The 27976-nt window shown below is 41.7% G+C and overlaps 1 pseudogene across 1 annotated transcript in view; it reads right to left on the bottom strand.

The window, feature by feature from the left end:
• Nucleotides 1–21726, bottom strand: part of LOC146583714 (uncharacterized) — a 36930-nt pseudogene extending 15204 nt beyond the window's left edge. The window contains exons 1-3 of the transcript XR_014892686.1: nt 21597–21726; nt 15943–16083; nt 13193–13451 (exon numbers count right to left, since the gene is read on the bottom strand). The product of XR_014892686.1 is annotated as an uncharacterized LOC146583714 (transcript). The remainder of the gene's footprint in view (nt 1–13192; nt 13452–15942; nt 16084–21596) is intronic.
• Nucleotides 21727–27976: the final 6250 nt, after the last annotated feature.

The raw sequence follows: 27976 nt of genomic DNA, 5'->3' as shown, positions 1-27976 counted from the left end.
AAAACATTTAATGTTCATTGTTTCTGTTCTTACTGTCCTTGTTTAATGAAAGTGAAACGAGATCAAAATATTTATTTAAACATACACTCAACAAAAATATAAACGCAACACCTTTGTTACTGCTCCCATTCCCCATGGGATGGACGTAGAGACCTAAAATTCATTCCAGATACACAATATAACCATCCCTCCCAAACAGTGGTCACAAATCAGTCCAAATGTGTGGTAGTGGGCACATCTGCTATATTGAGATAATCCATCCCACCTCACAGGTGTGCCACATCAGAATGCTGATCTGACATCATGAGTAGTGCACAGGTGTACCTCAGACTGCCCACAACAAAAGGCCACCCTGGAATGTGCAGTTTTTTGCGCTATTGGGGGTCTGGGGACCCAGAACCGGTCAGTATCTGGTGTGACCACCATTTGCCTCATGCAGTGCAACACATCGTCGCATGGAGTCTATCAGATTGTCAATTGTGGCCTGTGGAATGTTGGTCCACTCCACTTCAATGGCTGTGCGAGGTTGTTGGATATTCGTGGGAACTGGTACACGCTGTCGTATACGCCGGTCAAGCACATCCCGAACATGCTCAATGGGTGACATGTCCGGTGAGTATGCTGGCCATGCAAGAACTGGGACATTCTCAGCTGCCATCTGCCCTGAACAATGTGAACCATGATTCATCCGTGAAGCGCACACCTCTCCAACGTGCCAGACGCCATCGAATGTGAGCATTTGCCCACACAAGTCTGTTACGGCGACGAGCTGGAGTCAGGTCAAGACCCCGATGAGGACGACGTGCATGCAGTTGAGCGTCCCTGAGACGGTTTCTGACAGTTTGTGCAGAAATTGTTTGGTTGTGCAAACCAATTGTTCCAGCAGCTGTCTGGGTGGCTGGTCTCAGACGATCTTGGAGGTGAACCTGCTGGATGTGGAGGTCCTGGGCTGGTGTGGTTACACGAGGTCTGCGGTTGTTAGGCCGGTTGGATGTGCTGCCATATTCTCTGAAACGCCTGTGGAGACGGCTTATGGTTGAGAAATGAACATTCAATGCACGGGCGACAGATCTGGTTGACATTCCTGCTGTCAGCATGCCAATTGCACGCTCCCTCATTGCTTGTGGCATCTGTGGCATTTTGCTGTGAGACAAAACTGCACATTCCAGGGTGGCCTTTTGTTGTGGGCAGTCTGAGGTACACCTGTGCACTACTCATGATGTCAGATCAACATCCTGATGTGGCACACCTGTGAGGTGGGATGGATTATCTCAATATAGCAGATGTGCCCACTACCACACATTTGGACTGATTTGTGACCACTGTTTGGGAGGGATGGTTATATTGTGTATCTGGAATGAATTTTAGGTCTCTACGTCCATCCCATGGGGAATGGGAGCAGTAACAAAGGTGTTGCGTTTATATTTTTGTTGAGTGTAGATGGGATGCAGATTATATATGATATGCTCTGGTCAAACAAGGGTTAAGTTTTCTCAGAGGGTTGATGAGCTCTGATGAGAGCCTATTGTTTTACTCCACTCCTCGCATGTCAGCCAATCGGTGAAGCTCTAGGCAGCTCTTGTCCCTCCTTAGTACCAGCTCCCAAGTTTTCACTCTCTTGATCGTAAAGCCGAACAGAGCAGGCGGACTAAAACTTTGTCATCGGGCAGAGCGAAACCGGAAGGTTTACTGAGCTGTGGCTTCACGTAAACGCTGAGCATCCACTCGACGGCGATCAGGTTTTTATATGGGACGAATCCAAAGACCAGGTCAGCGATTCCAGAACCCAGAGTGTTCCACTGTTCACTGAATGGCGAGCCAACCCAAGATCCTAGGAGACGATATACATATACATGCACACTCATTTGCACATTGATGGACTACAATCCTCTACTGTACAAGTACTACGGTAGGACAGACAATCACACACACACTCCTTGTCGGACGAATTCTATTGGAATACACCCGTTTGTCATGGGCCCCACCGGTACCATTTGGACTTAAAAAAAGACTAATTCTTTTACTTGTGCACAATTTTATTTTATTCTATTTTTTTTGCTACTTTGGGGGAAATTTTTATACTTGAAATTCTGTTAAAACCTGTTGAAATACTGTGTTGTTTACAAATTTATTTTACAAGGCTTAACATCACTAAAGTACTTTTGAAGCCACACAACTGTGTTTGTCTGGTTTCTCTGCCATTCGTGTACCAGAGCTCTAAGAGTCGTTCTTAATCTTCTGATGCTAGCCCAAATTACTTATTACCTTGGTAATTATCCATTGGTACTTTATATAACTCCACGTGCTACAAAAGTGGCGAGCCAGCCAGGAGCTCTTTGGTGCATGAATATCAGCAGTGAAACCTCCTTAAAGTGTGTATTTTCATTTAAACATCTTTTGCTATTGCCACAAGATGGATTTTGTATTGAGCTCAGGTATCAAAGTCCCCAATGCAGTAATTGTTAGTGGTATACTCAATTCATCGGATGATGAAGAGGTTCTTGACTTTTTGAAGCAGTATGGTACCTTTAGAGCCGTCCCAGTTGTAGACTCCAAACTCCGAATTTTTCAAAAATCTGATCGTTGAGTACCGAAGTGGTAACTCCATTGATGCCTTAACTGATCTTTTGCCATGAAGTTGAAGGGAAGCCCGGTGTAAAATACCATGTAAGAGCTCTCTCCAGCGTTTACACTGCCACCGGACGTTTACACCGGACGTTAGATCGTTCAGCGGTTTCTCAATACTTGAGTAGCCTTTAGGAACTGGGTTACACCCTCCCCTGGGTTACACCCTCCCCTCTTGAATTCATGCAAGTCCCTTTGCATGCCTACTGCGAACTGCATCATCTAAGAACAATAATTCCACTTTAGCATTTAAAGATTCAATGAAAGCTGTGGTTAAGCCCTGAAATAATGATTTGACCACAGTGACAAGGGGATTTCCCAATTCAGGGTAGTCTAGCCTTTTTGGTGGCTGGCAACTTCTTTCAGATCGTCGGACAGGAATTTCTTTGCTTGTTTGTTCATCTCTCTCCTTGTTTACTGTTTCTCTGTCAAATATCAAGTCCCCTCCTTCCTCATCACTCCCTAACATGTCTGGGGGAAGTAGGATTTGTTCATCCCTCATGTCAGGGCAATCCGTAGAAGGTAAGTCTTTTTCCTTTTCAGATTCATCATTTCCAGGTAAGTCTCTTTCCGTTTCAGGTAAGTCTTCTTCATATGAGGCTTCTCTATAACTTGTGATCTGATTGTCATAAGGTTGGTTGTGGTCAGCATGACTGGCTGGAACAACATCGGATATGGTGTCTGCACAAGCTGGAGTATTACCAGCCAACTTGTCTTGATCTGCAGTCACATTATCTTGACCAAGACTTGATTTATGAGTCAGCAGAACATCTCGCTTGACAATGTACGCCGAGTCATTTGGCACTGATCTATCTGCAAACCAGTGGATTGAAACAGTATCATCCTCGTCCGAGGGGTGATCTGCTCTTTCATTGTCTTTGTGAGTGGTCTGTTGCGTTCTGGGCCTTTTCTTTGGTTTTGGTTCTTCAGGTTTCACTTCCTTGGCTGCAGAGAGGAACCCACAAGGGAGTAAGAGGTCTCTGTGTAGGGTGCGTAAGGGGCCATCCCCGCCCTCTGGTATAACGGTGTAGACGGGGAGGTCTCCAGCTTGTTTCACCACCACGTAGACGGTCTGCTCCCATTTATCGGCGAGTTTGTGCTTCCCTCGAATGCATATGTTCCTGACAAGGCTGGACTGGGACAAAAAATCGGCCCGGGCATTTTGACTAGAGACCGGCCCACCAGGATAAAGATTGAAAATGTGACGTCATTCAGGGGTAAAACCGCAAAGGATTCTGGGAACTTGTGGCAAGAGGTACTAGCGCACGCAGGCTTTCAATTGAGCTCAGTTACACAGCGATAATAAGAAACCCAAAAAATGGCAAGAAGCTGTTGTATTATTAACTGCAATAGCCGGTCGCATGACAGCCACGGGAAGCCGACGGGTAAAGAGATCGTTTTTTTTTTTTTATCGGATTACGTCCTTGAAGAGAAATTTTTTTAAGCCATGTTTCCGAAGTAAGAGCCGACGGATGGTCTGGATATGCCAAATATAATGTCTCAGAACACTCCAGCTCACATGTTAGTCTGCTCCAAGCATTCCCACAAAGGTCAGAGTTTTGTAGTAGTTAATACGTCATTTTTCTTAACATAATTGGTGATATAGGTTACAAGCAAGTCTGGCGCTGAACAGAAATTGTCGCGCTATGCTCCTTTATTTATTGTGCATAAATAGTGAATTGTCCTGACACAATATTGCGTTTCGCTTCTGTTGTTACCATGGTACATTGACAAAAACATATACTTTTATTCACAGGATAAAACAGTTGTTTTGTATCACTAATTGTCCAGTACGATTACAGCATACAATATTATTGTCACTGCTACATTTCTGTAATGCTACCAGAAATTATTTCCACTGCTAATTAATTACGGTTGAGCTCAAAGGTTATATTAATAAACGGTTAACGAATGTGTATTTATGACGACGATTTGTGAGACTGGTAAACTTACCTTTGTTCGTACGATGGTCTTTCGTTCTACACGGTGCATTTCAAGGTCCTGCACCCATCCGTCGGTAAACTGTACCTGGGCTTGTTGCAGTGACCTGAAGTTACTAAACTTCATGAGTGTATGCACTCACTCCAAGAAAAACAAGAAGGTATTGAAACCGGAGAATGAATGTTTTGCGGTGCTGCAAATGCTTGCATTTGATGCGGTACTTGGATTGTTTTGCCACGAGTTCCTGGCATGCAATGTGCGAAAATCACGTGATTGCTAAACAAGGGGGCGGGTGCATCCGGCCTCCTCGGCTGTAATTGGTCCAGCCCAGAGTCGATCATGACCAATTGGCCAATCCAACACCTTTCATTATATATACCCTGAAAAAAAACAAAAAATCCATCGGCCCATAAAAACAAAAAATCGCCAGCGGCCCACTGGGCAAATGCCCGGTATGCCCGATGGCCAGTCCAGCTATGATTCCTGACCAGCACTCGGTCCCCAATTTCCAAGGTAGATGTGGTCACATGTTTGTCAAATCTGGTTTTGTTCATTTCGGCTACCTTTGCAGCACTCCGTGTAGCTATTTTATAGCTCTCCTCGAGATGGAATTTGAGGTCCTTAACATATTGGAAGTGTGACTTTTTTCATTGTTCTCTCACAGGTAAACCAAATGCTAAGTCGACAGGCAACCGTGGCTGACGCCCAAACATCAGCTCATACGGTGTGAATCCAGTCACCTCGTTCTTGGTATGCATGAACTAAAGGCTTTACAAAATCCTTCCAACGTGACTTGTCTTTGTTCTCCAGAGTTCCAAGCATACTTAAGAGTGTTCGGTTAAAACGCTCCACCGGGTTGCCCCTGGGGTGGTACGGCGTAGTCCGAATCTTCTGTACGCCTATTACTTCACACAGCCCCTTGATCAGCTGAGACTCAAAATCAGGCCCTTGATCGCTGTATAATTTTTCAGGAATGCCATAGTGTACTATGAAATGGTCCCACAGACACTTTGCGACAGTCTGAGCTTTTTGGTTCGATGTTGGGATAGCGACTGCATATTTAGTAAAATGATCTGTGATGACAAGAACATCTTTCACATTACTGCTGTCTGGTTCAATGGATAGGAAATCCATGCAGACTAACTCAAGGGGTCTTGATATTCACCAAAGGTGCAGCCTTCTCAGGTAACGTTTTCCTGCGCACACACCTGTGGTAGGTCTTTATCTTTTTCTCCACATCTGAGGACATTCTCGGCCAATAGAACCTTGCTCTGACCAGATCGAGTGTGCACTCTATTCCCATATGACCCATGTTGTCATGTAGGCTTGTCAACACAGACTCTCGCAGGTCTTCAGGTAAGACCAACTGATAATGTTTACTACCACCTTCATGGCGTGTTCTGTAGAGAATGTCATTGCACAGCTCGAACCTGTTCAACTCTCTCAGCAATAGGACTACGTCTGGAAGTTCTTTCCTCAATGTGGGAGGGGGTTTCTTCCCACTCTCCATCTGGGTGATAATATGTCTGATGCACCGATCAGATCTCTGGCTGTCTCTGAGATCTGCCTGTGAGAGTTTGGGAATGACTTATAGGCCTCCCAACGTCTCTTCGTGCTCAAAACTGTCAGGTACAGCATCTTCAGAAATGGCAAGACTTTTGACAAGGGATATACCTGCATCATCACCCAAAGCTTCAGAGGTGGTTGAATGATAAACAAACTGTTTCTCACAGATAGCATGAACAACATCCTGATGGACTGAGTCAATATTGTCTGGATCTGACAGATGTTATTTTGCGAACTCTCTTTTTGAGATGTAAGGTCATCAGGTAGCTTGCCATGAGGACGACGCAAGAGTCCATCGGCATCTCCATTTTGTTTTCCAGAGCGATACTGGAGTCTGAAATTGAATGTAGAGAGGGCCGCCAACCACCTGTAGCTGGTTGCATTGAGTTTTGCTGAGGTGAGGATGTAGGTCAGAGGGTTTGAAACTGTGACAACGGTGAACTGATTGCCATAGAGGTAGTCACTCAGCTTCTCTGTTACAGCCCACTTTAAAGTCAAAAACTCGAGCTTATGTGCTGGATAGCGGGACTCACTACACGATGAACCTCAACTCGCGTAGGCGATAACCCGCAGCTGTCCCTCCTGCTCCTGGTATAAGGCTGCTCCAAGGCCCCTAGTGCTCGCATCTGTATGAAGGATGTAAGGCAGCTTTGGGTCAGCAAAGGCCAGGACTGGAGGCGATGTTAGCTTGTCAATGATAGCCTCAAATGCTTTCTGGCATGCAGGGGTCCACTGTCCGTAAAACGGCTCCTTTGGATCATGATACTGATTACTCCTCCCTTTTGATTTGCAATGCTTCCTCAGTGGTGGATAACCGGACACTTTGGGAAGGTCTGGGTTAGCCGATGATGAGCCGGAACCATGGAGGAGCGCTAATGGACTTCAGCTTGGGTTGAAGCCCTCCAGCGCTTCCCAGGAAGATGATGACATGCTGGACATCGGCCTGGACATCCATGGTTTGTCGGAGGATGAGCAGGAGAGCTCATTGTCTGCCCAGTGTGCTGCTACTGCTGCACCGGTTGGCCACGATGACGCCTCTCTTTTTTCCCTTTTTCACCGTGCTGCTGAGAAGCTGCAGACCGATTTTTCCTCCGAACGGAGCCCGCAATGGCCAAAATCCCTCAGGCCGGCACTGTGCCATGAGCTCCGTCACTATGCTCCAGACATGCCAGGCGATGTGCCTGGCGGAGCTCGGATCTCTGGTTCCTGATGACAGCCCGCTGGCACCTTTTCTTAACAAGGTCAGAGTCGCCACGGATTACATCCTCCGTGCATCCTGCTGTGCAGCGCTCTCCCTGGGCTTCAACAGTAGTGGCACAGAGGTGTGGCTGACCCTCTCTGACGTCCTGGATATGGACAGGGTTTTATATCTGTGTCTGCGGCTGGGTTATTCGGACATTTAAGCTCTGCGCGACATCATCCCCTGACGTCAGGCGAGGCCCAAGCCTGCAGCTACCCCTCACAGGCCCGCCACTCCTTTGCCGACTGGCAAGAGACCAGCACCTACTGCCGCAGTGGGTGTGCTGCCAGCAGGAGCACATCCTCCAGTCCGAGCTCCACGCCAATCGGTCTGGAGCCCCCGGTGGAACCCAACGCCCAGAAGGAAGAAGCCTCAGCCCTCCTAGCTGTGGTTCCGAGTGGAGAAGGGGTCCAGCAGCAGGAAGACGCTACTTTAACCCCTCTGTTGCCGCCCAAAAGGTGCCACTTAAGTTCTCTCCAAGCACAAACCCCCTGCACACAAAATGCCTCAGGTTGTAACTCCCTGTTCAGGTGTGTTAAATGTTCAGGTGACCACATTAAGTGTCGCCGCTGTTTTTCATTGTTGTACCAATGGCCAGACATGCTCCTGTATGCATTTCCCCCCAGTGGAAATGATATCTCCAGTTCTAGAGACAGTGTGTCGGCAGTCTCTCTCTCTGATTCTAGTGGCCCCTTGGTGTCCACAAGGTCATGGTATGAAGAGATAATCAGCCTGCTAGCAGCAGCGAGTCCTTGGCAGATTCCAATCCGCAGGGACCTCCTCGCTCAGGCAGGAGGAGAAGTGGTTCATCCACGCCTGTGGCGTGATCTGTGCACCTTCATGCTTACCTCCTGAGAGGTCAAACTTGATTGCTAAGGTTCTGCCACCTAGTAGCAACAATTCAGAGCGCTAGGGCCCCATCTACTAGAGGCTTGTATGCTTACAAATGGCGAGCCTTCGAGCAATGGTGCCAGGACCGCCACACTCTCCCATTTCAGTGCTCTATCCTTCCTGTTGTGTTCAGGTCAAATTTGACCGATTTACAGCTTAAAGCACTCATAAATATTGTGTTTTACATCCGATTGCCTCAAGGCCTTATGCATCCTCCACACCATGCACTAGAACATTTCACAGTGATTATCGCCTCTTTTGTTGAATTTTGAGTGTTTGATTACATCTGTGGTGTTCCCGGTCAAAGGTGATCGCCATAGGAAATGAATGGGAATCCCACTGAATAGTCCACTGAACGACCCATTGAGTGGGCCACTGAACGACACCCACTGAACAACACCACAGAATGGGTCTCTAAACGACCCATTGAATGGGCTGCTGAACGACACCCATTGAATGACCCACTGAATTGGCCACTGAACAGGTGGGTGGAGCGCCTACCAGTTATGTTATGACTGAGAACCTTCACAGACATACCAGCTATGTACAATGCAGGCCCTGAGGTGACAGTTGATGAGCACCTGGTACCTTTCAGAGGTTGCTGTTTCTTCAAGGTGTACATTCCAACAAACCAGGAAAAAAAGAATAAAGATCTGGGTAGCAGATCTTTATACACACACACACACACACACACACACACACACACACACACACACACACACACACACACACACACACACACACACACACGGCTTCTGTATTTTGCTTCTGTATTTTGTAATACATTTTCAGTGCGTATTTGTATTTTCAATGCAGTTATTTTATGTCTAATTCTATTTATTCATGTTAAACACTACTTTGAGACATTGTTCAGAGCTAAAGAAGGTTGAGTAAATTAATAAAAATAACCGAAGGGCTATTGTGGATGTTTTGACATTCCTGCAGGAGCTGCTCAATAAGGGCCTTTCATTTTCAACAATTACGGTTTATTTAGCACCTATATCTGCTTGTCATGTTGGCTTTGACAGGCTGACACCAGGTGCACATCCCCTTGCTATACATTTTCTGAAAGGGGTTCGCTGGCTGAGAGCCATGCTTAAGTCCAGTGTCCCTGCTTGAGACTTGTCTTTGGTGCTGTTTAAACCCATTGAATCTGTGGATATGAAATTTCTTTCAAATAAGACTCCATTCCTTCTTGCTTTGGCTTCGGCAAAGCGGGTGGGTGTCCTCATGTGCTGTCTGTGCATCCCTCCTGCACATAGTTCTCTCCTGATGGCCACAAAGTCATAATGCGTCCAAATGCTGCCTATTTTCCCAAGATCATGCCTGCATTTTATAGCTCAATGGAGTTTGAGGTGCTGAGCTTTTGCTCCCCTCCTTTGGCATCTGAGGAGCAGAGGAAGATGCATTCTCTTTGTCCAGTGCGTGTGCTACACACCTACATTGAGCGCGCTTAGAATGTGCATTTGTGTGACCAGCTGTTTTTCTGCTTCGCTAATCCAACTAAAGGTAGAGCTCTGTCTAAACAGAGGCTGTCCCACAGGATTATAGAAGCTATCTCACTGGTGTACAGCACCAAAGGCCTTGCAGTGGGGCAAAAAAGTATTTAGTTAGCCACCGATTGTGCAAGTTCCCCCACCTAAAATGATGACAGAGGTCAGTAATTTGCACCAGAGGTACACTTCAACTGTGAGAGACAGAATGTGAAAAAAAATCCATGAATCCACATGGTAGGATTTGTAAAGAATTTATTCGTAAATCAGGGTGGAAAATAAGTATTTGGTCAATAACAAAAATACAACTCAATACTTTGTAACATAACCTTTGTTGGCAATAACAGAGGTCAAACGTTTACTATAGGTCTTTACCAGGTTTGCACACACAGTAGCTGGTATTTTGGCCCATTCCTCCATGCAGATCTTCTCGAGAGCAGTGATGTTTTGGAGCTGTCGCCGAGCAACACGGACTTTCAACTCCCGCCACAGATTTTCTATGGGGTTGAGGTCTGGAGACTGGCTAGGCCACTCCAGGACTTTCAAATGCTTCTTACGGAGCCACTCCTTTGTTGCCCGGGCCGTGTGTTTTGGATCATTGTCATGTTGGAAGACCCAGCCTGGTTTCATCTTCAAAGTTCTCACTGATGGAAGGAGGTTTTGGCTCAAAATCTCACGATACATGGCCCCATTCATTCTGTCCTTAACACGGATCAGTCGTCCTGTCCCCTTGGCAGAAAAACAGCCCCATAGCATGATGTTTCCACCCCCATGCTTCACAGTAGGTATGGTGTTCTTGGGATGCAACTCAGTATTCTTCTTCCTCCAAACACGACGAGTTGAGTTTATACCAAAAAGTTCTACTTTGGTTTCATCTGACCACATGACATTCTCCCAATCCTCTGCTGTATCATCCATGTGCTCTCTGGCAAACTTCAGACGGGCCTGGACATGCACTGGCTTCAGCAGCGGAACATGTCTGGCACTGTGGGATTTGATTCCCTGCCGTTGTAGTGTGTTACTGATGGTGACCTTTGTTACTTTGGTCCTAGCTCTCTGCAGGTCATTCACCAGGTCCCCCCGTGTGGTTCTGGGATCTTTGCTCACCGTTCTCATGATCATTTTGACCCCACGGGATGAGATCTTGCGTGGAGCCCCAGATCGAGGGAGATTATCAGTGGTCTTGTATGTCTTCCATTGTCTGATGATTGCTCCCACAGTTGATTTTTTCACACCAAGCTGCTTGCCTATTGTAGATTCACTCTTCCCAGTCTGGTGCAGGTCTACAATACTTTTCCTGGTGTCCTTCGAAAGCTCTTTGGTCTTGGCCATGGCGGAGTTTGGAGTCTGACTGTTTGAGGCTGTGGACAGGTGTCTTTTATACAGATGATGAGTTCAAACAGGTGCCATTCATACAGGTAACGAGTGGGGGACAGAAAAGCTTCTTACAGAAGACGTTACAGGTCTGTGAGAGCCAGAGATTTTCCTTGTTTGAGGTGATCAAATACTTATTTTCCACCCTGATTTACCAATAAATTCTTTACAAATCCTACCATGTGAATTCATGGATTTTTTTTTCACATTCTGTCTCTCACAGTTGAAGTGTACCTCTGGTGCAAATTACTGACCTCTGTCATCATTTTAAGTGGGGGAACTTGCACAATCGGTGGCGAGGTGGACCCACTGAGCATTTTGGCTCGGTGAAGAGCGGCTATTGAACTGAGGGATGACTGTGATGACAGCGGTTATATGTGCAGGTGGGCTGTATCCCAATTCAGGATCTGCAGCCTTAAAGTACGCGGCCACAACAATCCTCAAGGGCCACGTACTTAAAGACCGCTAAGGCCGGAAGTGCGAGGCTTGTGAAATGGGACGGTCCAGCCTCCGTTGCGCTGCCCAGGTTGCCTAGCAACCATAATACTAACAGCTGGAAACGTTTCATACAGCATTGTTTGACAGAATTGAAGGAGAAAATCTTTTGTTCATTTGTTTTTTTGTTTCTACATGAGCTTTGATCATTCTCTGTAAGATTAAGGTCAGCTATTGAACGGCGTATATTTTAAAGTACAGGCTTTAAAACCAAGTTAGTACAAACGTCACTAATGTCACATAACTTTGCCGACATGTGGCCAACAGTAATGTTTTAATGTTCTTCGTTATTAAACATTTGCACATAAATAAGTGACATAATATTCAGTACTTACTTAAAGTTTACTCTTCGGGCGCCCCTCATCCGCAGTTTTTTTTCGGCAAAATTATCCACACCCACCGCCGCGCTATGCATTCTGGGATATGTTGGGCCACGAAGTCTACACCGCCACGTCCTTAAAATTCAGGGAAATGAAGGACGCATTTGAGGGCCGCATTTCGAGCATCCTTCGAATTGGGACAGCCTTCGTCGCATCGCTGTGACGTAATCGGCCTTAAAATGCGGCCTTTAAGGCTGCAGTCCTGAATTGGGATACAGCCCTCATCTGCCTTAAAGACGTGAATAAAGGTTTCTTCAGCCAGGACATGCGAGGGCGTGATATCCCTTACTTATGTGTTGTACCTCGTTCCTCTCCTTCAGGGAACAGAAGTTATAGACATAACTATTCGTTTCAAGTCTTTAGGTTTTGTCACTGTGCCTCCCCTGTATTACACGTTTCATGTCTAGTCTCCCTTGTCTTCATGTTTGTTTATCGCCTGTGTCTGTTTTGTGTCAGTTATGTTCCCATGTCTGATTCTTCCCCAGTCCCTGTGTCAAAGTGTGTGGCTCATGTTTCCTGTTTTATTTTGATAGTCCCTTGAGATGTGTTCAGAGTGTTCTGTTTTGCTTCCTCCCTGTCTCATTGTGTCAGATGAGTTCCAGCTATGTTTCCCTCCTGATTCTCATCCCCTCATTATCCTTTGTGTATTTAGCCCTCTGTCTTCCTTTGCCTGTTGTTGGACTGTCTGCCCTTTGTTTCCTAGTCCCATGTTTTTCTTGTTCCAGGTAATTTCGATCCATGTACTTAGTGTTTAGTTAGTTGAATATTAGTCTCCCTTTGCTTTGTTTGCATTTCATGCAGCCAGGAATAAAGGCTCACTTTTTGTTAATATTAAATTGTGTCTTGGTAGTCTGAATTTGGGTCTACTCTCTCTCTACACTCTTCACCGTCTGCCACTGCAGACATGACAATTTGAGCCTATATGAATGCTTCAACATTATGCACGCAATTCTTGTTTTTAAAGTCATTAAAGGCGTACGCTGTATAATCATTCCACTCTGAAAAAAATAACAAAATGACATGGCAATCATGCCCATGATGAGTGTATGTAAACATCTTACTACAACTGTAAACCAGAACTCTTGTGTCTGAATGAACCTCAGATCACTATAGTGAGGTAAATCTGCACTGAAGATGTAGGTTTAACACTATGTTAGTATGCCATTGAAGGTACAAATCTATTTGACCTTCACTGGAGCTTCTGTTGAAGTGTCCTGGGTCCTACTCCTTGGTTCTAGTCCTCCTGCCTCCTCCTGTCCCTCTTCATCCACCTGATGTTGGTCACTCTGAGGGTTTGGTGGTGATGCTGAAGGTCTCTGCTCCTTTGCCCTGCAGCCATTCTGCATCTCTTGCTCATTACGGGTTTCTAGCCTGTGGCTCCAGTCACTGAAACCTTCATCTTCATCCAGGCCCACGGAGCAACTGGGCTTCAGCTCCTCATCTGACCTAAGAATAGAGCACAGAAAATGTATCACTTACCTGATCTCAGAAACCGAAGCCTTGGCCTTGGGTGCAGTGTTTTTAGTCATGTAGTCTTTGACATGTAGTCTTTGACTGTGTTAGGGAGATTTGGACATTTTCACAGTACTCATAAGTAATTGGTCCTTTAAACAGAGGAAGGAGAAGTATCACATGCCTTTATGGGAAAGCCTGAAAGTCTCACAACATAGTATAACCAAAAACAATGTGTAAATAATTGTCAGAAAATAGCTTTAATACTTAATTTATGTATTGTAATTTAACCATGTTTTCATTATTGCTAATCTTAATGACATTCATAGTCCATATGGCAGACATCCAGGTTTATAATATCACTACAATAATCACTATCAGTGGTGCAAAAGGTCAATGTGAAGTTAGGCAGAAGATGGAAAATAACTAATCAGTAAATCTGGCAAAAATGGTCAGAATCTTACTAACTTTAATAAAATAAAATCTTGACAGCAGACATGGAGTTCAGGACCCAATCTGATCATTTGAAATTTTCGGACTCTGTGTGTGAGAGCTCACCTGTCTGAGGTGTAGAAAGGTAGAGCTTTTAATCTACTATCCTGAGTGAGCCCATCCCAGTCAAGAGAAGAATAGTTATCAATAATTAATACGGTTTTCTCTCACATTGGGAACACCCTTACACAAGTTTAAATGATTCCCTCTTATGATTACACCCCCTCCACGACTTGAAGTCTTATGCACAACATCTGATGACCTGTATGTACCAACCATGCTGAACTGATTTTTTTTTCCAAACTGACCACATAAGGTAGGAAAATATAAAAGGAAAGCCAGTCAGTTTTCTTATTTTCAGTTAATTCTCCTATTCACATTTTCAGAACTTGATAGTCAAGTTTAGATTCTGTTTAGTTAAATTTGTTAGGCAGCAAGTGAGCTTGCTTCGGAGCAAACAAAGAAAATATATTCATGGGGGCAAAACTGTTGAAAGATGGCTGGCAGGTGGCATATGGGATCTTAGGTTTCAAGCTCCATGGAAACAGAGACAATAACTGTGGAAACACCAAACAGAGGCACTGCTGCCTCCAGTTTCAGAAAACCTCAAGTCAGCAAACCAACCTTATAAGCAGCAACAGATTAAAAGCTACTGATGTCTCTAAATAACTCCAAGTAGAATTTGTTTTTACACAAATGTTTCTCTTAAAAAAAGCCATTTTCAGATTGTCCCTTGCTAGAGCAGGAGGCACTGGATGTCCTTTGGCAGAATGTCTTACACTGGATCTTCTTCCTGATGCAAACTCAGAGGGGATTTGTGTCTCTCACTGGAATCAAACTGTCACCCTCATACTTGCCAAGCATATGTGTTAACCATTACACCACTGGAAATTCCAGAGTACCCTAGATTTCTCTATAAAGGTTCATATTATATTCAGCATTTCAGATTTTAGCAACTGGAATTCTATTTAGATTCATCTAATTCAAATCTTGTCCTTTTAGCAATCTATAATAACAGGTGTCTCACAAACTAATTATATGTGACTGGGTGGTAGTTAAGGCAATGGGTCAGGAAAAGAACTTACAGTTGTTAATACAGACATTTTCTGATAAGAGGATGAGTGAGTTGTGCAGTTTTTGCTGAGTATCATAAACTCAAGCGATGGGAATATTTCCTCCAGAGATTCCCTTTCTGACATCTGCCCATACAACCGGAAGCTGATGGTGCAGCAGCTTTTTCAGCTCCTTTACCTGCAGCATCACTGGGCTAGGTAACTGGGCTGAATGTACTGATGACACCAACACACGCTTTTCCACAACAATCAGCACAGACAGGCTGAGCTGTAAACATGAAGAGCAGCCCGTCTTCAGTGTTTGCTGTAAATGCAATGGTTGGGTTAGTGAGAGAAACCAAGCCTTGTTGGAACAGATAGTATCAGCTGAGAAGTCTTGCTAGAAAGCAATCCAAGCAAATTAAATATTCTTCTTGGTTGTCTTATTGGTGTACTAATCCCAGCTTCACTTGATTAACATTCCTAAGTTTTATAAACTGCTGCATAAAGACTAAACATGCATGCAACTCATTAGAAGAGTCTTTAACTTGGACATTTTGCAAAGTTTGTGATGTGAATTCTTGTTGTTTTAAGTTTATCAATTTATTACTGTGAAGTATTCACAGAGCACAAGCTGTCCTTGTGTTTAATGAAAGTACAGCCTCTCTAAGCAATAAAACATATTTTTTAAAAGTGATGTAAGTGGATGGATGGATACATATCCTTTTACAGCTCTGTAACATTTCTTTGGGTGGAAGACTATAAAAAACTCAGCTTAAGCCTAAGATAAAAGGTTATTTGTTATGTGACGAGAAAAATTACATACTTTTATATTTTCTGTTTCTAGACAGACTTGTTGATATTTACGTAGCAAAAGCTGTAAGAAGCTGAATAAGAAGCTGGAAGGCCTGACAAACAATGTGTGCTACAACATTACTTACTCTGTGTTTTGTGTGTAGTGGTTCTGTTGGGTGGGCTCGAGCCAGGACGGGCTCTTCTCTCCTCTCTGCTTTTCCCTGGCCCTTCTCCTTCTCTCCCGCTCAATCTCTTCAGCATCCTCCTGGCTCCGCTGTGCTGTCACCCTGCAGTTCGCACAAATATCATTACACTTACAGGACACACAGTGTATACTGCAAATGCAATGTTATACATTTTAGAAAAGACCTTTTAAGAGGCTATATGTAGCTTATCCAGCCCTTACTGGATAAGCGCAAGGACATGGATGGATGGATATATTAACTCTAAATGGAAATCAATTCTTCATTAATTTTTACATACATACATACATACATTTCCAAAAAAGTGTATTTGAAAAAAAAAAGCCATAAGTAGTTGTAAAATTCTTCTCATAGTTTTCATGTAATTATTGTTGGTGGACTTTTAAGCTGTTGAAGAGATGGTAAAGTTGGCTTCCCCTCAGTGTGTGCCCATGTAACTGCCCAAGGCTCCCCAACCTTCCAGATTTGCTACATTGTTCTGAGTTTGTGGACACCTACTGTGAATATTAGAACAACATGTGATTATTTAGAAGGTTACTCTGCCAGGAAATATGCTGCTCTGAAAGCCAGTGTTTTGATTCAGTATTTCCATGAGAGCGCTGATGTTGAGCAATAATGCCTGCATTGCTCCAACTCATCCCAAAGCTGTTGAATTGAAATGAGGTTGGGGCTCTGTGGATGCTCTTAGAACTCGGGGAAAAAAATCTTTTGGGAACTTGCTTTGTACACAGGGTGCTACAAAGATGTCACTGAACTAAAATTTCCTTTAATTTAGTCTAAGAGGCCAAACCCAGGATGATATAGTGAGGATTGAAAGTTGTAAGAAATGAAAAACTGAACTGACCTTATTAGCATCGAGCAGCCACGCTGGCACCCAGATCTATGTTATGCACATTTGCTATTTATCTGGTACAATGTTGAAATGAACCTATGGAAAAGTCTATGCATGATGAGTTTTTCACACATAATTTAAAATTCACTGGAAAGAACGAGTTCTTTCCCATCAAAAGCGCATTAGTTCATTTGCCCGATTGGTTTTAGCTTCCAGTGGGTGTGACCTGATAACAATAACTCCTTTTATTGTCCAAGAACATCTGGTGGAGTTTGAGCCAGCTGCCATGCTTTTTCACTTAATTTCAATCTCGAGAGAAAAACAGAGAGAAGGAGAGTGAGGAGGTGGAGGAGGAGGTCAAGATATGGAGGAGAAGGACAGAGAGAGACCTTAATGCTCCATCTTGTCATACAACTCGAGGTCTGGATAAAGTCTTGTCTGGAAATTGGAATGAGCAAAACCTCAGAAATATTTATTCATCTGATTGGCTGGGAGTTTGACATCACCTAAATCTCTGGACTTTCTATTGTGTACAGAAAGGGTCTTTGGAGTGTGATGTCATTGTTTTGAAGGAAAATGTCAGCTCATTACAATTTGGATACAGTTTTAACAGCCACAATGGCAGTGAATTCATCACTTTAATTGCTTCTGTTTGGAAACATAACAACATTGTTGCATATTCTTTATTTCTGGCATGCAACAAGAGACGTTGGGCTTAAAATAAACACCCTGGAAGCATTAAAAAAAAAAAAAAAGACAATAAATGATTAAGTTTTAGCACTGTGTGTAAACATTCAACTATTCAGCTTTGATTTCTTTCTCTGGAATGGGATGGTAATGCTAATGTCCATGTTGTAGTATAGTATACACATCATTACATGATTAGCTTGATGAATGATACATATCACCTATATATCACATCGAATTTATTCCACACTAACTTGTTTTGGAAATTGTTAGTCTGTGATCAATCTGTTTGAACCGTATGCATTGGTAGAAAACTGCACCAAAGAAAAAAAGCATCAAAATAAATGATGGGTGTAAGTTTAATAGTGAGGTAGTCGATTCAACGCTATGTTAAAATATGACTACATAACATTAAATATCACATTTACATCCTGGTGCAAATAATTGGTTTCGTTTGTTTGTCAGATTTTTATTATTATTTTTTTTAAAAAGGGATATTATCTAGTTTATGGATTTAGTTTGCTATTAAAGCTAGCATTAGCTGCTAACTTATCATTCTTGACTCTTGTCCACATATAATCACTGCTGGCCCATGCCAGCAGTCAAAAAGCTTCAAAATACATTACTTTATTTTTAGTGTCTCATTTTGAAATATTTTTTTCTGACGTTTCATAAAACTGTACAAGAACAGCAGGAAAAAAGAAAGGCAAAAGTGTGATCTTGTTGGTTCTAACTGAAGGAATACATAAAACATGCAGAAAATTTGCCAGTGCAATGCAATGCAAAAGGCTTAAAATATAAATCAGCTCATCTGTGGATAAAATCTTTGTGAAAGTTTTTAATAAGCAACTGAAGAAAATCTCATTGCTTAAGACTTTTAGTGAGGACGCTGACCATAAGTTCTAAGTCAAACATGCTGTGGTTGTTATGTGGGAAAGTGACCTACATAAGATTGTACTCACTAGAGATGTAGTAGGAGTCATGTTGTCAAGTCTGTCTTAAGTTTGCTGTAATCTGATTTGATGTGTGACAGGGCTGTTTTGGCTTCGCAGTCAGGCTATGGGGAGAGAGAGAGTGGGTGGTGATGGGTCAATTGGAGATCAGGTTTGATTGTCTGGACCTCATCACTACTGCATGAAATGTAACAAGGGGAAGAAGCATGAAATCTTTATATGTCCATATGTGTTGGCTATTTGCTCGCTGATGTTTGATGTTTCTGTTGGTGTCTTTTGGAGCATTTTGAATGAAATTATCTGACAAATAATATGACCTATTGTGAGGTACAATGCACTCAGAAACTAAAGTATTTTTGATTGGATGTTGCTTATAACTAATTAGCACCTATGCGGTTTTTGAATACACGATGGCAACAAGCTAACTAGCATTTTCTGACAACTGTTAACCTCTCATCCAGATTTGTTACATAAACTTCTGGCTCCAAAAACAAAAATGGCAGCTGAACTGCTAACCTGAACAGATTAAACATGTAGGAGTCTAGAACTCTTCTCCAGAAGAAGTCACTAAATGAAGTGACCTAATGTTTCTCACACTGGAAACGCAACATCCAGATGAACAGAGTCAACTTTTTGAGTGGGCTATGCAAATGTTTTGGAGCCTTTTGGAAAATGATAGCCTGTTATCTATTTAGCATAATTTGTTGCCTCAAGGACAGCCTACCTGCTTCCTAACACACACACTGTTTGCTTATCTAAAAGCTATGTTTAGGAAGTGGTATAAAAAACTGTGTCAGGTTAAATTTCAGAATTAGTTGATCATGCTTGCTGAATTATTATTTCTGTGCAAAGGCAAATGTAGTCTTATCAATTCCTGTTAAAATTTAAATTAACGCATGAAATAATTGCAATTTTACATATGTTGGCCAAACTGTAAATATAGTACTCTCACATAGTCTTTAATTTTTATGGTTTGTGATGTGATCTAAAATTAGATGACATCCCACTGACACTATGTCCTTAAGTAATTGCTTCCTTTGAGTAAATAATAATTATGTACCTCTCTGGAAGTTGATTAGGCAGTATTGCGGCTGTATAAACTGCATATTTGTGTGGTGAGGTTTATAGAGTCACATCACTTTGTTTAAGGTGAGTTGAACTTTATGGTTTCTGTCAAATGTTAATACTGGCAAATGTCATGCCTTTGTACTTATTTGAGCACTCAAAGTATTTTCTTACTAGAAATCTCATTCACCAATCACACACATTCATACGGTGCTTTATAACATTCACGCACACACATAGTCCCATATGGTCCACTGGGGTAACTGTTGGGGCAACTGTTGTTGGAGGATACTGGCGGAGTCAGGGATGGATTCACCAATGTTTTGACTGGTGGATGACCTACACAATCAATCCATGCAACGTGTGGTATAACATCAGCAGCACTTAATCTATGCACACAAAACAGTGGACAAAGAACTGACCAACAGCTGGCTTGTCTGCTGACTTGTTGCATTCTACACGACTGCTTTTAGATGCAATAACAAATCAGTCTGGCAGTGTGAAACTGTTTGTGTGATCTGCCAAAAAGCACAGTTTTGTATTGTTGCATTTTCTTCACATGCTCAGACAATGTATTGTCTCTGCAGAGTGGTCTGAACTACACGGTATCCTTGGGGTCTGCTGGGGTATTTAACACAATGTTAATAACCATAAAATTACAGAGGATGTCTGTCTGATTAGCATAATTTTTTCCACCATTTACACAATGAGGCAATGCAGGCCTGCAGAACAGGATTTTCTTTGTGTGTGTGTGTGCCTGTATGTGTGTACGTAGTAGAGCAGGAGGGGGTTCAGGAGTCAGCCAGATGATGTCATAGACATTAAGAAAGTTTCAGCTATAAAGGAAGCCACTGAACTCAGCCTAATGTCATTTTGAGTATAGTCACATAGCAATGCTCCAGCACTCATGGAGGAAACAAGAAATACAAGAAATACATAGACAATGATTGTATCACTGATTCAGGGTCCTGTGCCTATTAGAGGTGAAAAATTAGAGCAGATTGCTGTAAATGGCCAAATTAGGCAAATAGAGAACAGAAAGCAACAAATGGCTGGTTGAATTAAAAATCATTGTGATGATAAAAGTAACTTAAATTGAGCAATTACCTCCATTGTTTTAAAGGAGGAGCTGCAGAAACTGTTTAGAACTCATTTTACAAACTTCTATTTAATTCTTGGTAACTTGTCAGGTCATGCTCCAAAACAGTGGTTAACAACTAGTCAGCAGAAGACACTTCTTTACGTTTTCTTTAGAAAAATACTTATTTTTTGTCTTATTTTGTTTAACAGTAAAACTACTAAACTATACATTTAAATTTCTCCGTTACCACATTTCTGGTTTAGAAGTATACACAATTTCAGTAGGATGTGAAATACGATTCAGATAAATGTGGTGCAAACTGGTTGCAATAAACCTAAACAGGGGTGAGGTGACATGTAAGTACAAAACAGAGATACTGGACTGCTTTGTTATAAGCTTTTCACTCACATCATTTGAAAAAACAGTCACAGCTTCATGTTATTTGCCAAGTACTCCATTGTAATGCTGAAGTCATGAGGATGAAATGTCTTGATTTTCAAAAAACCCACATCACCCATCTTCAAGGACATAATTTAAACCATGAGACCTGCATGCATACAATTGCATATTAAAGATAAAGTAGAAAGGACTAAGTTGAAATCGAAACATAAAAAAGCCATGCTGCTTTTCTGCTGTAATCAGTTCATCTCTTCATTTTTACAGTTTTTCAATTTGTACATTACAGCCAATATAGATGACGCTTGGTTACAAACAATATGGTCATATGATCATAATATAAGATGTATTACAAATATTGCACGTTCAAAAATGTATCTTGCTTCAAAGTATGGCTGATCGAAATTTTAGCTGTACTCATAGGTTTTTAATATCTGCTAGATATGCACTTATCTTAAGTTTATCGCTAGCATTTAAATATGCATTTGCATTCTTCTACTGTTTTGGCTGATGTGTCATTATGTATCTACTCATTTTATTGTGCAGGTGAAGAATCTGTGACCAAAAAACATTTCCCACTGACCTGATGAGGTTCTGCAGAAGCTGCCTGCTGGAGCTTCTTCTTCTGATGGAGTCTGACATGGTGAACTGGGCCGCTCCTGGTCGTGGTCCTGGATTCAGTCCTGCTTCTGAGTTTGGTGTACTCTTAGACCTTCTTTACAGCTTTTTTCTTTTATCTTACTAGCTCAAGTGGGCCTCTCTCTATTTCTGTCTCCCCCCTCCCCTCTCTTTCTGGTCTCAGGTCTCTCCTCCCCCCATGTGGTTTTCATTGAGGCACTTTAACCCCCTCCACCTCCTCTTGCCCTAACAAATGTCATGTGACTTTCCCAAGGGGGAAAGTGAGATGATATCATAACACTGAACTGGTAACAATACTATATGCATGTAACTCTGTGTTTTCTTTCATTTAATTATTACTTATATTCATTTAGTAACACTTCAGACTGTTAATAATGCACAAATTTATACTTCCTATGTTGTTTTCTAATGAAAAAGTACATTTTCTTTACATTACCTGAGAATATTCAAACACTCGTTACCGTCAATATCTCTCATTCAAAATCCACAGAGCCTGAGCTGCTAAGTCATTTATGTCAGCCACTGCAAGTGAAACAGACTAAAAAGCACTGGTATCACACTTTTTAACAGATTCCTTCAGCATGTGCTCTAAAGGTTAAAGGTCATGTTGACTTTTGGTAATTGATGAGCTGTCACTTTTCTGTTCTCTTTCATGTAGCACAGCAAAAACAACTGGAAATGTCTCTGTGATCTTTAGTGCTCACAGTCCTGCCTGGAACTGCTTAACACCAGTGAGAGTAGCTCAGTCAGAGCTCGGAACTTGTCAGTTTTAAGGAAGTTTGTGTATATTTTGGATTTGATAAGATTGAATTGTTGTTTTATTTATCAATTACATTTTAAGTTCTCAGTTTAAATGCAGTATATAAAAATATATGTGAGTTAAGAATTTGCTAGGGACTATAATGATGTTTTTGCACCACTGGCACTGCTGGCTGTCATGTCTAATCTCTCATTGGTAGAAAGCATAGACAGGAGGGTAGGGCTGTCAAAGTAATCTTAGTTCAAAGGTCAAAGTCTCAAAAAAAATAAAATAAAAAAATAAAAAAGCAAAACAAAAACCTTCCCTGACTTGTAACAAAAAGAAGCATAAGTGCATACTGAAAATGTTCATGTTTAATGGATGATTAGGAGGGCCATTACAAAACCAGCTGTTGTAAATCAAAGCAACACATCAACGTCACTGCTTGGCTTTCACTGAGTTTTCTCAAAGCAACCCTTACCACTCGACAGCTAAGGATTTATCTGGACAGTGATTTTCTATTCAGTTCAGTTTAGTTCCGAAATTACAACAACAGTCACCTAAAGGCACTTTATAGTATAGGTAGTTCATACAATAAGGGAGTGAGGGAGACAGAACAACAGATATGCTGTGGAAGAGAGCCAGAGATTAATAGTAACTAAGTGCAAAGTGGTGTGTAAACACATAGTGATAAAAATCTGAGTGAAGAAGAAACACTTAATGTATCATGGGAAGTCTCCAGCAGCCTTAAACCTATTGTAGCTTAACTAAGGGAGGAATCAAGATCCCCTGATCCAGAACTAACTATATAGTTTGTCAAGAAGGAAAGTTTTAGGCCAAATCTTAAAAGTAGAGAAGGTGTCTGTCTCTGGAATCCTAACTGGAAATCCCAACTCTGCCTCCAATTGTACTTTTATATACCCTTGGAGCCAAGTAAACCAGTCTGAGAGTGAAGTGAAACATATACTATTTGAATGAAATGGGAATATGAGGTCTTTAAGATAATGTGGGGCCTGATTATTCATGAGCTTGTATGTGATGGGAAGGATTTTAAATCCAATTCAGATTTAACAGGGAGAGGCCAGTATTGGCGGACTATGCTCTCTGTTTCTAGACTCTGTCAATACTCTTGCTCTAGCTGAAGGCTTTTCAGTGACCTTTAGAACAACCTGAAAATAAAATAATAAATTACAATAGTTAAGCATAGAAGTAATAAATGTATGAACTAGTTTTTCAGTATCATTCTGAGACAGGACAATTTTACCAATATTTTTGTTTGTTTGTTTAATATGGGCACTGAAGAACATGTCCTGGTCAAAAATAACTCAATTCCTTACAGTGTTACTGCAGGTCAAGATAACCAGGATAAATATTTGATTAGACACTATGTTTCTAAGATTTTTGGGTACAAGAACCTCAGTTTTATCTGAATTCACAAGCAGGAAATTAGAGGTCATCCAGGTCTTTATGTAATCAAGACATTTCAGCAGTTTAACGAACTGGCATGTGTCATCTGGCTTCATGGAAAGATACAGCTGTGTATCATTTGGGCAGCAATGAAAATGTATACTATACTAAAAGCCACTGAGTGATACTGCACAGGGGAAGCATGCATAATATAAATTGAATTAGAATTAGACCTAGCACAGATCCCTGTAGACTCCATAATCAACCTTAGTGTATGAATAAGAATCCCCATTTACATGAACAAATTGGACCCTATTAGATAGAAATGATTCAAAGCTCTACAGCCCAATACAAATAATATGTACAATGTGTTCTAATCTCTGTAATGAAACATTGTGGTCAATAGTATAAAACGCTGGTCTATGAGAATAATCACAGAGATGAGTTCACTGTCAGCAAACATTAGTAGGTCATTAGTAACTGTCATAAGCGCTGTTTCTGTAATGAATTTTTAATCCTGACTGAAATTCTGCAAAGAAACCATTCCTCTGCAGACAGCCACTTTGCTGTTTTACAACTAAATGGTAAATGGTAAATGGCCTGCATTTGTATAGCGCTTTTCTAATCCCTAAGGACCCCAAAGCGCTTCACACTACATTCAGTTATTCACCCATTCACACACACATTCACACACTGGCGATGGCAAACTACTCTTTCAAGATTTTTTTTAACTAGAGAAAGTTTAGAGATTGGTCTGTCAATTGCTTAAATTTGAAGCACATGAATAAGGCAATCTGAATCACCATTCGAATTTGAAATAACTAATGTGGCTTTTCACAATTTATTTATTTTTTTTAACAAATGTATGTCTTTTAGTGGACATCATAATTCTGCCACCACATTTGCTGTAGTGGAAGTCTGTAGATTATGAAACTGATTCATAATAAGCCATCCATCCATCCTCTTCTTCTTATATGTTTCAGCGTCTCGGGGCAGATGGAACCTATTCCAGCTACAGATCTATTTTTACCAACTTGAGGTAAAATGCATCCTGATACAAAACAAAGTCAAAAATTGTGTCCCTGACCTAGACCCTTTGGTTGGGTGGTTTTGGACTGTGAGACTGATAGACCTGCTGTGTGTAAAAACAAACAAACAAATGGTTGTGGACTACCATTTCAAAACTTCAAAGCAACAGATTTAAAAATAATGCAAGACCTGGAAGGATTAAGGTGTAAGAATACTGAACTACTTTTTCCTATAATGGGACTTGGTGCTTTTTAATTACATTTCTGAAAGTAAAATGAATAGTATGATAATAGGAAAGAGCTGGATAAGAATAATAAACACACTAGATAAGTGAGATGAAATAAGTAAAACTTCAACTCAGAGATAAAGCTCTTTCTGGCATTGAGAAACTGTAGAACAGCTTGAGAATGAGGCTGAAGAACTAATGAGTTGGTTGGATCTGGTTACTATTCTGCAGGTTTATTAATAAGATATGGCAGCTTAGAACATGAGCTGCTGGTGGAGGGGGCACGATAACCTTAGTCACATCCCCAGTGTCAGAGCATTGGGGCCCGATAACACACTGCTTGTTTGTTTGCTTGATGTTTTGTCCTAAATTAGACTTTTTTAATGCCTCGATTAAAGTTGCTGTTCTGCTCCTCTGCACGGAGGAGACTTTTAGACTTTTAAACGCTCTCTGTCTATCATTCCAACAACACAGATGTGCATTAGGTCACCCAGGCATTTCCAGCCAGCACTCATTTACACACATACATACATAACCACACACACACACACACACACACACACACACACACACACACACACACACACACACACACACACACACACACACACACACACACAGTTTCTTACTTGCCCGCCCCCTGAATCCCGTAGGAGCTTGAAACACTCACAAACACTCCACAGAACCGTTACCACAGCAACACTCCCACAGCACTTAACTCAGCCTAACTCTTGTACGACTCAGTATGAGGTTGATGGTGGTGGACAGAGACACCACCCCGACCGCCAGCTTCGACACTGTTTCCAGTATTTCCCCAAAGGAAGAGTTTTAGTTTTAGAGCAGTAAAACCCAACACATGCAGTGCTGCTACAGTAACTGTGTACTTCAAGCTTTCTTCATGGCAATCATCATTTCTTTAAACAGTTGATTAGTCTCACTTAAAGCTTTAAATTCCATTGTATTTTTCAGAGTTAGACTAAAGTAACAAAGTTAGCATCCCTTGTATTTTCATGAAACTAAACCCTGTCTTTATTGTCATATTCCTTCAACAGTCATTCACTGTATTTCATGACTATCCTTTTACGTAGTGATCTTACACTGAATAAAAATTGCCTTCACACAGACTACAGGATTTACAGGATTTATAGGATTCTAAGATAATGCTTTGAATTTTAGCTTAAATATGTATCAGCATAACATAGATGTATTTACTGTTAATGTATTGCAGACATTAGCTTGTGCTGAGACTTCACATTTTAAAAAAAAAAAGGTGACAAACCTCAGGGTAGCTTTTATTGTGGAACCACTACCAAGCCAGGAGGAGGTGATAACAAGGTTAGTCTGAAAATATTGTGTGATACTCTGTTGGCACACCATTCTTTCTTAGAAAAGTGCAATGGAACAAGAAGAACCCTAATAATGTCGTCATCACTGTGGCGTAATTCAATCAAGGCAGGGGAGCTTAGTTGCCCTAAAGTGGGATCAATTTAGATGTGTAGCTTTCTTTTTATTTAACTAAACAGACAAGAATGATTTAGGATTTTCTCCCCATGTTTTTCCTTTGTGATTAAATTAGTCAAAGCATAATGTGGCTTGTGTCTTTAAACACACAACCCATGCACACACTGTAATGAAGTAATCCCTTGTTAGGTCAGTAGATGCCGCTACGGTACCATTATGGATCCACGATAAATTTGCTTACATATTCTCAAAGTTGTTCTTAGGGCAAGTGATAAGTGCTACTGGTTAAGCTAGTAGCATAAACAAATTCTGAGAGTAGACAAAGATAAGATGCGAAATGCACTAATGACACAAAAGGTGAAATTTTTTGAAAGATTTGAGTCCTGTTAGATCTGACTTGAAGCTAACACAGCGTTTCATTAAAAGATCATCATACCAACAGTCAGACATGGTGATTATAGCATGCTAGGGCTCCTTTGTAATTGATGTAACCATGAATTCTGCTCCTTGCCAGAACATCCTGAAAGAGAAAGATCAACTGTCAGTTCATGCCCTGAAACTCAAGCACGCTTGGGTTTTTCAAAAGGACAATAGGATCATTTGGCATGACCTTGCTCAAAAACCCTGCAATGTGTTTCAGTTAAAACAGTCCTGAAAAGAATAGGGGGCCAGAATTCCTCCACAGTGCACCTTTAAAGTCATTATAGGGGAAATATAAAAATTTCATACTCTGAGCTACCCATTAGGAGACACTGAAAGACGAAAGAAAGTGGCATATTGAAAGCAATGCCTGCATGTAAAAAAAACGGTGTGTGTGTGTGTGTGTGTGGCTGTGTCTTATAGAGGATTTGTTCCAGTTAGAATAGTGCTATTTTTCTGACCACTTTCAAGCATTTGCATTTGGTTCATGGTGGAATTAAACAAAGTGAAATACAGATTTATTTTGTTGGTGTTTGTTTTAGCTTTTTAACAGTTCTTCAAACATCACCAAACAATCTGAGAATTTCCGTCTGAGTTTTGCCTTAAGGTTGCAGCTCAGTCCTCAACTACTGGCCCCAACTCCTCATCAGTCTTTCACACTGCAGTAAACGTTGCCAGCTGCCCCATAAAGACGCCGTCACGAGCAGGAAACCAGCCACTGCTGGTCTGATCCAGACAGATGAGGGAATGGATTCAAGGTGAGTGACATCAACAAGAAGCATTCAACAGTTAATCCAAGAAAGTCTGATGTTACTCCAGCTTGTCAGAGATGAAAGAAAAAAAAAGGCATCTCAAGAATAAGTCTTTGTTCCAGAGTAATGATAGAATAAGGCATTCAAAAAATTTGCCACAGGGAGAGAGTGGAAAATAAGAACTCATCTGCAGGGCAACCTTCAGATACCTTACAGGGTAGAAAAAGGCAGCTTAGTTTAAAAGGCATTGATTTAGAAAGGTTTGCATTCAATTTAAAACACCCCTCCCC

The sequence above is a fragment of the Mchenga conophoros genome, linkage group LG1, assembly GCF_057382185.1.
Source record: "Mchenga conophoros isolate Kocher_MC1m ecotype Shallow Benthic linkage group LG1, M_conophoros_male_GT1.1, whole genome shotgun sequence".
In the NCBI taxonomy this organism is placed as follows: Eukaryota; Metazoa; Chordata; class Actinopteri; order Cichliformes; family Cichlidae; genus Mchenga; species Mchenga conophoros.
The sequence above is the reverse complement of the archived record's forward strand: the minus strand, read 5'-3'. Positions and strand labels throughout refer to the sequence as shown.